The sequence below is a fragment of the Drosophila ananassae genome (genome assembly GCF_017639315.1).
Source record: "Drosophila ananassae strain 14024-0371.13 chromosome 4 unlocalized genomic scaffold, ASM1763931v2 tig00000071, whole genome shotgun sequence".
Lineage (NCBI taxonomy): Eukaryota > Metazoa > Arthropoda > Insecta > Diptera > Drosophilidae > Drosophila > Drosophila ananassae.
The window spans coordinates 147,526-159,936 of record NW_025319041.1 but is presented as its reverse complement, the minus strand read 5'-3'; the positions used below and the strand labels follow the sequence as shown (position 1 = coordinate 159,936).

Genomic DNA, 12,411 nt, shown 5'->3' with positions numbered 1-12,411 from the left:
TGTATTCCTCAAGCAGGAGCTGTAGCTGTGCGATCTTGTTTCTGTGTCTGACGATTTTGATCGCCCCCTCTATTGAAATGCCCAGTTGCCTGGAGATTTGAGGCAGGATTATGGAAGTTACTCTCACGGACAAGCAACACATGAGGCAATTTATAGGATTCTTTGTGTGATGGAGCAAACAGTTTGATTATTTATTGGAGCACCGTGGATTTTATAGTGGGGGAGAATAAGATAAGTTCCATAGCATTCTGATGTAGGACCCCTTGTAAGATATTCGTTTCTTCTTTTCTCGTTTCAGGTTGCCTCCCCTCTATTGTAATGCAGCGTTGGAACACACACACACACCCACACACACACACCATACACCCACACCCCCCCTCCCCCCTGTTGGAATGCAGCGTTGGATTTTTGAGTGAGGACGTAGATGCCAGGCGATTAGAGGCAGGATTATGCAAATTGCTCTCACGGACGAGCAACTCATGAGGCAATTTGTGGGGTTCGTCGTCTAATGCAGCAAATATTTTGGACATCTATTGGAGCACCGTGGATACGGCATGTTGTCAGGAAATTGGGCGTCGTCGCAAGGGAGCATCAGGTCATCTCGTCGTTAAGGTAGGTTTGTTGTAATTTAGTCTTCTTCTTCCGATTGTCAATTAGCTTTGTTTATTTTTTTTACTTTGTTATATTTAATCAGGTACATGTTTCATTCTTCCATGGGATGTCGTCAGGTATATAAAGTATCACAGGTGAGTATCACAGATGGTTGAGGCCCAGCAGACACCGTCGTTTAATGTCATTAATTCCTTTTCCTTTTCCAGGTTTCCGGCGCTTAGGAGGAGGATCAATGTCGATGCTGTGATATAGGAGAAGGATCATCGTCGATGCTGGAATATGGGAGGAGTTTCTACGGAGGAGCCAGTGAGTAGTCACGGGTTAAGCTGCATCAGTTTGTGTTTTGGAGAGGCAGTCCCGGAGGGGCTAGCGTTAGGTCCCCAGGGAGAAAAATTGTGATCAGTCATGAGGTTCGGGGGAGGATCCTTCGCTGTTTAGCAGGTCGATGACAGGTGGTGGGAAGTATTTTTCCCCTGTTAGGATTATTTCGTCTGGAAGGACAAGTCGCCTGATAGATAGGGGTTGACCTCGTACCATCCTAGCAGCCCTTTCGCGGGTAATTTCCCCATGGGTGAAAGATCTCCTAGTCCAGTTTATAGCCCTCTCACCTAGGCGGTCAATCCCTTTGCTGGACAGGTTTGGGTGCACGTATTTGGTCCTGGATACATCGCTGTTGGAGCCTTCGTTCTCCTTCTTTATCTCAAGCCTAAGGAGAGTCGGGATAGTGTAGGATTTCGCTAAGACTCGCGTGTTTTGTCCGTTGCAGTCATTGTAGTGATCCAGGACTTGTTTGGTTAGTCTGGGTCTTTGTTTTTTTGTGCTGACGGTGGTAACTGGGTTAAGGCAAAGGTGTTGCGCTGCCGGATTTATATGCATTAATAGGGCGCCAGCGAGTCTAGCACTTTGTGCTGTATAAATCTCCTCAAGTGTTTTCTGGGCGAAAGCCAAACTGGTGTTCTGGTATGGCTTCCGCAAAGTTCCTACACTTGAAAAGCTTGGAGAGAAGGAGGCGCTCAAACAGCTTTCCAAAGCCAGAGAGCAGGCTTATGGGTCTGTAGGAGTCCGGGCAATGAGTTGGCTTCCCCGTCTTATGGATCATGGTGATGACAGCTAGTTTCCATTGATGGGGGAAATGGCCGAGTCTTAGAACAGAGTTTTAAATATGCAATAGGTAGAGGACTGCCTTCTTTGGTAGTAATTTGATAAGGGCGTTTTGGATTTGGTCTTCCCCAGGGCTCTTCGCGGTCGCCAGAGCAGCAATCTGTGTTTGGAGCTCCTCCAGCCTGAAGAAAATCGGGGCCGAGGGGAGAGAAGGTGAGTGTGCATAGAAATCATTAAGATCATTTATTATAGCAATTCTTTCCTGTTCCAGAGTGGTCATTTTAGGGGAGAACCTCCAGGTGTTTGACGAAGGCGTCCGCCTTTTCTTTAGAGGAACGGGTCCATATGCAGTCGGAGGAAGCTGACGAGTGTCCAGAGGACCTGGACTGTACTGGGATCTTGAGCGGATGGTCAGATTGGGGTTGACTTTTGATGTGCCTGATAATTTTCCAAATCTTGGCCATGTTGTATCTATCTTCAGGGTCAAGATTGAGGAGCATGCGGTTTACCTGGGCTTGTTTTAGTCATTTAATTGCTTTTTTAAACTTATTTCTTGTTCTGGAAAACTTTGCTTTATTTTCAGGTGAGGGATCCTCTTTCATTTTGGAGAAACATGCTTGCAATAGCTGGAGAAGGATGCTGGCTGGTTTATCAAGCTTGGTCATGTGACGAGAAGGATGTTTGGTCGAATATCGGGAGGCGTTGTTTGCGGTGGGAGTGGCGTGTAAAGCAGCGCTCTCAATGTTTTTAAGTAAAATGCCAACGCAGTCATCAATATCCTCCCCACTGTTTATTTCAGTGTTTAAAAGAATGTATTTTTCCAGATGGTCCCTGAAGGCTTTGATTCTGTGAGATCCTCGTGGGAGGGGAGGAGGTCTAGGCGCAGCCTGTTCGACATCTGGACTGATTAAAGGAGTTTTGCCCAGTGCCGCAATGATGATGAGTGGGACATGGTCAGAGGACAATTCGGATACCGATGAGATGGAGATGTGGGTAGGGAGGAAACCCGAATACACGGCAAAATCTATTGCCGAGGGATTTGCCTTTTTGTTAAAGGGATAACAAGTGGCCTCTCCTGTAGCAAGTATGTTATATCTGTTTTTTGCTTGTACTGCTTCCGCTAACAATTTCCCTCTGTTGCAGCTACGAGCGTTTCCCCACATCTGGTTTTTCGCATTCCAGTCCCCCGCAATGATGAACCTCAGTGATTGTGGATTACATAGTTGGTCGATCCCTTTGAGGAGGCGAGGAAAATCGTCGTTTTGCCATTTCACAGATGGTGGGCAATAGATGGAGGCAAGTATGATATTTTGTACGGCAATTGGGCAGATTTGTACCGCTTCTTCCTTTCTAGGTACGAGGACCGAATGGGCAAGGTCGCTACGGATTATTACCCCATCTGCGCTGCGACACTGGATTCAAGAGGCAATGTAAACCTTGTATCTAGGGATATGAAAGGTCACTGTCCTAACTTCGCTGACGAGCAGCACGTCAACATCTCGTCCACTTAAGAATGCTGAGAGCTCGTCAATTTTGTTTTGGATGCCCCCAGCGTTCCAGGAGACAATCTTTAAAGTCTTAGGAGCTTTAAACATAGAGGCAGTCATTGGCGTCAAGGGTATTTTCTAGAATCGAGGCCATTTCGATTGTCTGAATGGAGCAGGATAAGTTGGCTAGAGAGTTATTGTTCGGTGAGGCCTCAGTTATGTCAAACATATTAGTGATTTTAATAAACAGAGTTGACAATTTATTTATTTTTTTCTCAATTGTAGCCACTTTTTCAAGCAGCTTGGACTGGGCAGCCTCGTGGGTGAGTGCCAGTTTCTCCAGCAGCTTGTGCCAGTGAAGCTGGGATTTTACACTGGATTGGCGCGAGTTGTTGAGAGCTGCGCCAGTCCGTTTTTGGATCAAACTCTCCTGAGGAGTTGGCCATCCCTGCCCTCGAAGCCGTTGGGAGCACTCCTTTCCCTCTTGCTCCAGTTGGAGCCTCTCCTGGAAGCGAGCCAGATGCGCCTCTGCCGGATTTGGTCGCCTCTGTTGCCTAAATGGGTTGTAGTTGCTGCGCTGTTCCGAGGGATGTTGCCGTTGCTGGTTTGGCCTTCGGTCCGGATTTGTTTGGGCCATCCTTGACCTGTGGTAGGGGGATTTTTGCTGATGCCTTGTCGAGTGGTAGCGCGGGTCCTTGTTGGGCCGTTGTTTAATAGAAGGGTGGGGGGTAGGAGTCATTTCGTCATTTTGAAGGATAGTCCAGTAGTTGTTGTTGCTCGGCTCGTTTCGGTTCTGGGAGGGGCCCACGTCCTTCTTTAGTGTGCGGTGACTCCGCTCAGGCGGAGGCCGGGCGGAGGGTATCCTGGGCCGCTCTTCTCTTCACCTCCTGGAAAACCCTACAACCCTTATAGGCACTTATGTGCCGACCCCCACAGTTGCAGCACCGAGGGGGTACACGTCTGGGCTTTTTGCAGGTTGTGGTGGGGTGCTGCCCTGCACACTTCATGCAGACGAAGGCTCGTCTGCATGAGCCCTTTTTGTGCCCATATTTTTGGCACCGGTGGCATTGGGCCAAAGCAAGGGCATTGTTAGGCGGTCGCAAGGGCAAGGACATTAGCGGGACCGGGGGCTTACGAAGGGGGACAATGGGAGGGGCCATCGCTGTAGGAGTTTTATTGTTGTTGTTCTTGTTGCTGCTGTTTCCATTAATTGGGGCCCCTTCCCTGGCCCCGTTTCCCTTTACCCTATTGGCCTCGGCTCTAGCTTCCACACGTTCCATGTAGAGCCGTTGGGCAAAAAGACTCTTGAAGACAGGAGTCTTTTCAGGCTTGTAATGGAAGGGGGAGGGAACATCCATCTGTGCAGGACCCTGTGGATTATGATTAGGCGTGGTGTGGACCGTAGCTTTAACATTAAAAACCACGGGCCCATGTCTGCCGAGCTGGACTCGCTGGCTCTGAGCGGAGTTGGTTTTTTAGGGGCTGGTTTGCTTGATTAAGTCTTTGGAGTAAGTTTGGCAGATCTGGTGGGGGATAAATAATCGGGCTCCTGCTGCAAAATATGGCTGTATGTGGTTTTGGGGGTATTAAGTGTCTGGATTTGGGACACTGAATTAGATGCATCGGGGGGAGGGGGGTTTGCCTCGCTATCTTTGAGTTGTGAGAAAAAGTTTCTCAACAACTCATCAGATAGGATTTTTATAGGGGGTTTGTTGTTTTTTGTTGTGTTATTGTTTGGATGGGCCAGCTGGTCCAACTTGGGTGCAACATGTTCAATCTCCCGGTTGGCTCGCTTGATGTCGTTGGTTAGCGTAGTTGGAGAGGAAGACAACAGCCGTTTATTGTTTTTGTTTATGGCTGTGTTTGAACCAACAGGTGGCTCACGATCAGCTGTAGGGCTTGTTGTTATTTTGGGCAAGGCGGAAGCTAAAGCCTTGGTTGCTTGGATTTCAATGTTCGCGCCAATTTCAGGACCCGTAGTCAGGGAAGAGGAAAGTGGAACATAGTGTGTGTGTGACTGTGAGTGTGTTTGGATGCATTGCTTCGCGCCAATTTCAGTCCCCATAGGCAAGGGAGAAGAAAGTGGTGCAGTATGTGTGTGTGACTGTGAGTGTGTTTGGGTGCATTGCTTCGCGCCAATTTCAGTCCCCATAGGCAAGGGAGAAGAAAGTGGTGCAGTATGTGTGTGTGACTGTGTTTGTGTGAGTGTATGGGGGTGTGTGCTTATTGGAACTGTTGTCTTATTACTTTTATCTCCTGCATTTGGCGGGCTCTTCGCTTTGGAAGAGGGGTCATAGAGAGAAAGTGGATCTGACTGTGTGTGTGTGTGTGTATGGGTTATTTTATTGGGAATTATTTTTGGCGGGCTCTTCGCCTTGGAAGAGGGGTCAACGGGGGGAGTCCTTGAATTAGCGTCACACACAATCACGCAGGAATCATCTAATGATTGCAAAGAGGATCCTGGATGACGGCCCGAATAGGGGGAAGAAAGTTCAATTTTCTCATTGGACTCACCACCATAAGGCCTGCAGATCATGGCCATCTCAAAGGAGTCCAACGAAGTAAAAGGCTCAATGTTGTCCAGGTTGAAATTGTCCATCTCCTTTTGGATTTCTGTCCTTGTGTCCTCCATATCTCCTTTTTAAGTCTCCTTTTAATTAATAAGTCACTTCAACTTGTTTTTTTTTAATTTATAATTTGTGTTTTGTTTTATTGTTTTTTGTTTAAAAGAATTTTAAAAATTTAACAAATAACTTTGCGTTTTTATTTTAGGTTTTACTTTAAACAAATTCAAAAAAGGAAAGATTTGGCGGGCTGGTTTAAAGCCAGTCCGTTTTTATAATTTGTGTTTTGTTTTATTGTTTTTTGTTTAAAAGAATTTTGAAAATTTAACAAACAACTTGGCGTTTTATATTTTATTTTACTTTAAACAAATTCAAAAAAGGAAAGATTTGGCGGGCTGGTTTAAAGCCAGTCCGCACTGCTCCAGGGCCCAAGTGGTTGTGTTCAACAGGGAAGAGAAAGGTCTCCCGGAGTATTACCCAAAGGGCAATAGACTTTCCAACTTTGTTCCGGGAGACTTTCCATGAAATTGGCGGGCTCCTGGAGAGAGCACTTTCTCCTGTTGTTGTTTTTGGGGTCGTCGGGCCTCAATTCGTCCCATGGTCGTCTTGGCACTTGGTATTTCCTTTGTTCCTGGTATTTTTCTTCACTTCCTCCAGGTGGCAACTCCTACTGCCAGGCGGGACCGGTTGGCAGCTCTCATTTCTGGTCATTTGCCCCAGGTGGCAACTCCGACCACCAGGCAGGGCAGGTTGGCAGCACTCATCGCAAAAATGGGTAAAAATAGGAAGAAATTTAAAAGTTTGTAAGTTTTTGCATTTCAGGGAGACATTTAGGACAGCACATTGAGGGACGGCATTGTGGGACAGAGGATTTTGCCGGTTGGCGTGTTCAAGGGCGTCGTCTTTCTGGTGCATCGGGTCGTGTCGTCTTTGAGGGTAAGTTTTGTTTTGGTTTCTTCTTCTTATTAGTCTTCCAATTGTCAGTGTTTTTTCTTAAGCTAATCAGGTACGTTTGCAGGTGAATCCCGTGGAAGTCGTCAAGTGGATAAGGGTTATCACAGGTGAGTATCACAGATAGTTGATCAGTCGGCAGTCAGCGTCGTTAATAGGAAATTTTTGGATCAAATCATGGAATGCTGTATTAAGAAGAAGACGTGGGATTATGTAAACATTGAAAACATGTAAACAATGTGGACTTCAAGACAAGATTCAAAACAGATATTTGGGACGACATTAAGAGGCAGGTACGCAGATGATCCTGGATCAGGTGCCATCCTTGGAAGTGCAATAGCTTCTCAGGCATCAATTCCCTTCAGTGGGGATATTTGGAGCGTATTAATTTTAATTTTCCTTTATCATTTCAGTTCCTCGGTGTCGGCAGCGTGGGATGGCAATTTCCAGGTAAATATATGTGTTTTCCCATGATCCAAGGTCTAATTTCAATTTGCCCTTTATTCCTCCAGGTTTTGCACGTTCGTGAAGGGTCAAAGAAAAGGTAAGTAGGCTAAATTTTGATTGGTTTTAGCGGCGTCAGAATTAATTTTATCTTTCTCTTTTCTTTCCAGGAACAATGTCCAGCAAGAATGGGCGCTCGTGGCTAGGATCATTTGGAGCAAAAGAAGCAGGAGCAAGGTCATCATTGGACAGGAGCTTTGAAGGAGGAGATATAATAAGATGAGTTCCAATAGCACTTTGATGTAGAACCCCTTGTAAGATTTTTGTTTCTTCTTTTCACGTTTCAGGTTGCCGACGCTCTAGGACATGGAACATCGTCAAGTTTAGTAGTGGATGGCCGAGCGAACTGTGGGTGGCCGGTTCCAGAAGTATCCCATTTTGTAGCCAGAGGAGAGAAGGCACAGGTGAGTATGATGTCCTGAGACTGGCAGTCAGACAAATTTGTAATATATATTCCTCAAGCAGGAGCAGTGGCTGTGCGATCTTGTTTCTGTGTCTGACGATTTTGATCGCCCCCTCTATTGAAATGCACAGTTGCCGGGAGATTTGAGGCAGGATTATTGAAGTTACTCTCACGGACAAATCAACACATGAGGCAATTTATAGGATTCTTTGTGTGATGGAGCAAACAGTTTGAGCATTTATTGGAGCACCGTGGATATTATAGTGGGAGAGAATAAGATAAGTTCCATAGCATTCTGATGTAGGACCCCTTGTAAGATATTCGTTTCTTCTTTTCTCGTTTCAGGTTGCCTCCCCTCTATTGTAATGCAGCGTTGGAATACACACACACACCCACACACACACCATACACACACACCCCCCCTCCCCTCTGTTGGAATGCAGCGTTGGATTTTTGAGTGAGGACGTAGATGCCAGGCGATTAGAGGCAGGATTATGCAGATTGCTCTCACGGACGAGCAACTCATGAGGCAATTTGTGGGGTTCGTCGTCTGATGCAGCAAATATTTTGGACATCTATTGGAGCACCGTGGATACGGCATGTTGTCAGGAAATTGGGCGTCGTCGCAAGGGAGCATCAGGTCATCTCGTCGTTAAGGTAGGTTTGTTGTAATTTAGTCTTCTTCTTCCGATTGTCAATTAGCTTTGTTTATATTTAATCAGGTACATGTTTCATTCTTCCATGGGATGTCGTCAGGTATATAAAGTATCACAGGTGAGTATCACAGATGGTTGAGGCCCAGCAGACACCGTCGTTTAATGTCATTAATTTCTTTTCCTTTTTCCAGGTTTCCGGCGCTTAGGAGGAGGATCAATGTCGATGCTGTGATATAGGAGAAGGATCATCGTCGATGCTGGAATATGGGAGGTGTTTCTACGGAGGAGCCAGTGAGTAGTCACGGGTTAAGCTGCATCAGTTTGTGTTTTGGTGAGGCAGTCCCGGAGGGGCTAGCGTTAGGTCCCCAGGGAGAAAAATTGTGATCAGTCATGAGGTTCGGGGGAGGATCCTTCGCTGTTTAGCAGGTCGATGACAGGTGGTGGGAAGTATTTTTCCCCTGTTAGGATTATTTCGTCTGGAAGGACAAGTCGCCTGATAGATAGGGATTGACCTCGTACCATCCTAGCAGCCCTTTCGCGGGTAATTTCCCCATGGGTGAAAGATCTCCTAGTCCAGTTTATAGCCCTCTCACCTAGGCGGTCAATCCCTTTGCTGGAAAGATTTGGGTGCACGTATTTGGTCCTGGATACATCGCTGTTGGAGCCTTCGTTCTCCTTCTTTATCTCAAGCCTAAGGAGAGTCGGGATAGTGCAGGATTTCGGTAAGACTCGCGTGTTTTGTTCGTTGCTGTCATTGTAGTGATCCAGGACTTGTTTGGTTAGTCTGGCAATTTATAGGAAGGTCTTTGTTCTTTGTGTTGACGGGGGTAACACAAAGACTCGCGTGTTTTGTTCGTTGCTGTCATTGTAGTGATCCAGGACTTGTTTGGTTAGTCTGGCAATTTATAGGAAGGTCTTTGTTCTTTGTGTTGACGGGGGTAACTGGGTTAAGGCCAAGGTGTTGCGCTGCCGGATTTATATGCATTAATAGGGCGCCAGCGAATGTAGCACTTTGGGCTGTATAAATCTCCTCAAGTGTTTTAATGCTGAAGGTGCTGGCTAGGAGCTTGTTAGTGGTGTGCCTACCCGCTTCCAGTGATCGTCTTATAATGGCGTTTGTGGCAGATTGGACCTTCATCAATGCCGAGTCCGAGGCCAGCGATGCCCAGACCGGGATGGCATATTGCCAGATGGGGATAATATGCTGTTTAATCAGCGTAGCCTTGGTGGGTTTGGGTAGGGGGCTGTGCGGACCAATAAGCCACTCAAGACTCTTTGCCCTAGCCCTCAGCCTTATGCAAAGGAGGGAAATGTGTAGGCTCATATTTATTTTCCTATCCAATGTGACCCCAAGGTATTTGTATTTGTTAGCCTGAGGTATGATCTGTCCATTGAGGAGGAGTTTCGTCTGGTTGGTTTGGGTCATATTTTGTCCAGAAAAGAAGGAGACGTGGGCGCATTTTTTAACATTGAAGGTCATGCGCCATTTGTTTGCCCATTCGGAGATGACGTTGAGGTATGCTTGCAGATGCTTTGCGTGTTCCTTTGGCTGTTTGTGCGACATAAGTACCGCTGTATCGTCTGCATATGTGGCTAGGAGGAGCTTGCTCGGGGTAAGAGTACAGTTCCTGGAGATAATGGGGACTGCATCTGGGAGTGGCATGTCAGAGGTGTAGATCGAGTAAAGGATTGGGCCGAGGATGCTCCCTTGGGGCACTCCAGCACTGATGGAACCAAGCCTGGATCTGATTCCACCAGTTCCTTTCACCTTGAAAGTCCTGTCTTGAAGGTAGCTGGTGAGGACTTTGTGTAGTTGTTTAGGGACAATCTTGGAAAGTTTTTGTAAAAGTCCCTCATGCCAAACCCCATCGAAAGCCTGCGGGAAGTCCAAAAAGATGGCCGAGCAGTGTTCCTTTTCTTCAAATGCTCTCAGGATGTGTTGCGTGACCCTCAACACTTGCAGTTCCGAACTGTGTTCTGGGCGAAAGCCAAACTGGTGTTCTGGCTTCCGAAAAGTTCTTACACTTGAAAAACTTGGAGAGAAGGAGGCGCTCAAACAGCTTTCCAAAGCCGGAGAGGAGACTTATGGGCCTGTAGGAGTCCGGGCAATGATTTGGGTTCCCCGTCTTATGGATCATGGTGATGACAGCTAGTTTCCATTGATGGGGGAAATGGCCGAGTCTTAGAACAGAGTTGTAAATATGCAATAGGTAGAGGACTGCCTTCTTTGGTAGTAATTTGATAAGGGCGTTTTGGATTTGGTCTTCCCCAGGGCTCTTCGCGGTCGCCAGAGCAGCAATCTGTGTTTGGAGCTCCTCCAGCCTGAAGAAAATCGGGGACGAGGGGGGAGAAGGTGAGTGTGCATAGAAATCATTAAGATCATTTATTATAGCAATTCTTTCCTGTTCCAGAGTGGTCATTTTAGGGGAGAACCTATCCTCCAGGTGTTTGACGAAGGCGTCCGCCTTTTCTTTAGAGGAACGGGTCCATATGTGGTCGGAGGAAGCTGGCGAGTGTCCAGAGGACCTGGACTGTACTGGGATCTTGAGAGGATGGTCAGATTGGGGTTGACTTTTGATGTGCCTGGTAATTTTCCAAATCTTGGCCATGTTGTATCTATCTTCAGGGTCAAGATTGAGGAGCATGCGGTTTACCTGGGCTTGTTTTAGTCTTTTAATTGCTTTTTTAAACTTGTTTCTTACTCTGGAAAACTTTGCTTTATTTTCAGGTGAGGGATCCTCTTTCATTTTGGAGAAACATGCTTGCAATAGCTGAAGAAGGATGCTGGCTGGTTTATCAAGCTTAGTCGTGTGACGAGAAGGATGTTTGGTCGAATATCGGGAGGCGTTGTTTGCGGTGGGAGTGGCGTGTAAAGCAGCGCTCTCAATGTTTTTAAGTAAGATGCCAACGCAGTCTTCAATATCCTCCCCACTGTTTATTTCAGTATTTAAAAGAATGTACTTTTCCAGATGGTCCCTGAATGCTTTGATTCTGTGAGATCCTCGTGGGAGGGGAGGAGGTCTTGGCGCAGCCTGTTCGACATCTGGACTGATTAAAGGAGTTTTGCCCAGTGCCGCATTGATGATGAGTGGGACATGGTCAGAGGATAATTCGGATACCGATGAGATGGAGATGTGGATAGGGAGGAAACCCGAATACACGGCAAAATCTATTGCCGAGGGATTTGCCTTTTTGTTAAAGGGATAACAAGTGGCCTCTCCTGTAGCAAGTATGTTATATCTGTTTTTTGCTTGGACTGCTTCCGCTAACAATTTCCCTCTGTTGCAGCTACGAGCGTTTCCCCACATCTGGTTTTTTGCATTCCAGTCCCCCGCAATGATGAACCTCAGTGATTGTGGATTTCATAGTTGGTCTATCCCTTTGAGGAGGCGAGGAAAATCGTCGTTTTGCCATTTCACAGATGGTGGGCAATAGATGGAGGCAAGTATGACATTTTGTACGGGAATAGGGCAGATTTGTACCTCTTCTTCATTTCTAGGTACAAGGACCGAATGGGCAAGGTCGCTACGAATTATTGTCGCAGCACCCCCTCTGCGCTGCGACATCGGATTTAGGGCAGTGTAAGCCTTGTATCCAGGGATATCAATGGTCCATGTCCTAATTTCGCTGACGAGCAGGACGTCAACATCACGTCCCCTTAAGAACGCTGAGAGCTCGTCAATTTTGTTATGGATGCCCCCAGCGTTCCAGGAGACAATCTTGGACAATGTCAAACATATTTGTAATTTTAATAAACAGTGTTGACAATTTATTTATTTTTTTCTCGATAGAAGCCACTTTTTCCAGCAGCTTGGACTGGGCAGCCTCGAGGGTGAATGCCAGTTTCTCCAGCAGCTTGTGCCAGTGCAGCTGGGATTTTACACTGGATTGGCGCGAGTTTTTGAGAGCTGCGCCAGTCCGTTTTTGGATCAAACTCTCCTGAGGAGTTGGCCATCCCTGCCCTCGAAGCCGTTGGGAGCGCTCCTTTCCCTCTTGCTCCAGTTGGAGCCTCTCCTGAAAGCGAGCCAGATGCGCCTCTGCCGGATTTGGTCGCCTCTGTTGCCTAAATGGGTTGTAGTTCCTGCGCTGTTCCGTTGGATGTTGACGTTGCTGGTTTAGCCTTCGGTCCGGAT

General features: G+C 46.9%; 1 long non-coding RNA gene across 2 annotated transcripts; it reads left to right on the top strand.

Annotated features, from left to right (window-relative positions):
- The first annotated feature begins 798 nt into the window (after positions 1-798).
- Positions 799-11,301, top strand: LOC123257840. 2 transcript variants are annotated; one of them, XR_006507910.1, is made up of 3 exons: positions 799-918; positions 2,297-2,464; positions 2,538-2,586. It is a non-coding gene; the product is annotated as an uncharacterized LOC123257840 (long non-coding RNA). The 2 variants fall into 2 exon arrangements; XR_006507909.1 differs by lacking the exon at positions 2,538-2,586 and adding an exon at positions 11,248-11,301 and having other exon boundaries at positions 804-918.
- The last annotated feature ends 1,110 nt before the right edge of the window (positions 11,302-12,411 follow it).